Source organism: Rhagoletis zephyria, unplaced genomic scaffold (assembly GCF_001687245.7).
Source record: "Rhagoletis zephyria isolate East Lansing unplaced genomic scaffold, Rhagoletis_zephyria_1.1 Rzeph_scaffold_44360, whole genome shotgun sequence".
NCBI lineage: Eukaryota > Metazoa > Arthropoda > Insecta > Diptera > Tephritidae > Rhagoletis > Rhagoletis zephyria.
The window spans coordinates 1398-2462 of NW_016201415.1; the positions used below are offsets into that span (position 1 = coordinate 1398).

The 1065-nt window shown below is 39.6% G+C and overlaps 1 pseudogene; it reads left to right on the top strand.

Annotated features, from left to right (window-relative positions):
- Positions 1–430: 430 nt before the first annotated feature.
- LOC108355311 (60S ribosomal protein L7-like) lies at positions 431–956 on the top strand (annotated as a pseudogene).
- Positions 957–1065: the final 109 nt, after the last annotated feature.

Genomic DNA, 1065 nt, shown 5'->3' on the forward strand with positions numbered 1-1065 from the left:
AGCTTCATAAGCGGAGGAATTATAACAAAGGATGTCATATCCGAACAATCAATTTTATTTTTTAGTGCCTGGTTGCATCATATGTATCTATGTATTAAAAAACGTATTTAATTAAATTAAATAGTGTTTAATAGAAATGTTATAAATCGAGTGGCGTTATTTGCGATGTGCTCCAAACATTTGGCGAACTTTTTCGCCTTCTCAACGTGCTTAGTGATAAGATGACTGCCACCACGGCCGGTAAGAAGCCCGAAGCAAAGGGCAAACAACCTTCCAGGAAGCTGGCTGCTGTCCCCGAGACGAAGCTGAAGTTCAGCAAGAAGCAGGTCAGCAAAATTTCTACCCTGATCAAGCGTAAACTAAAGCGCTCTGCAGTGATTGTATTCCACAGCGCGGCCAATTCTAGGTGCCTGCAGCAGCCTAATTGGCTTTTGTGATCTGTATCCGCGGTATCGACAAAGTTACACCAAAAGTGTGTGAAGTTTTACAGTTGTTCCGTCTTCGCCACATTAACAACGATGTGCTCATCAAATTGAACAAGGCAACCATTAATATGCTACGTATTGCCGAACCCTATATTACATGGGGTTATTCAAATCTTAAATCAGTGTGTGAATTGTTCTAAAAACGTGGGATTGTCAAGCACAACCATCAGCGTGTCCCGATTTCTGACAACTTGGTGATCGAACGCAAATTGCGCAAAGCGCACCATATTCACTGTGTTGATTATTTGGCGCACCAAATATTCACTGTTGGATCCCACTTTAAAGTGGAAAGCCTCCAACTTCCTGTGGTCATTCAAGCTTAACATATGAACCGGCGGCTGGCCAAAGAAGGCTTATCATTACGTAGTGGTTGGTGATTTCGGTAGCCGTGAAGATAAGATCAACGAAGTGGTACACATGATGGTTTAAAAATTTTTTTTGGTGTACAAGGTGGAGTATTTTTATTTCAAAAATATATACAGCGAAACCCGCTTAAGAATTTTGATTGATTTAAAAATCTCAAAAATTAATAAATAAACATACATAAGTGGCAAACAATATCATTTTGAATTTGGTACAA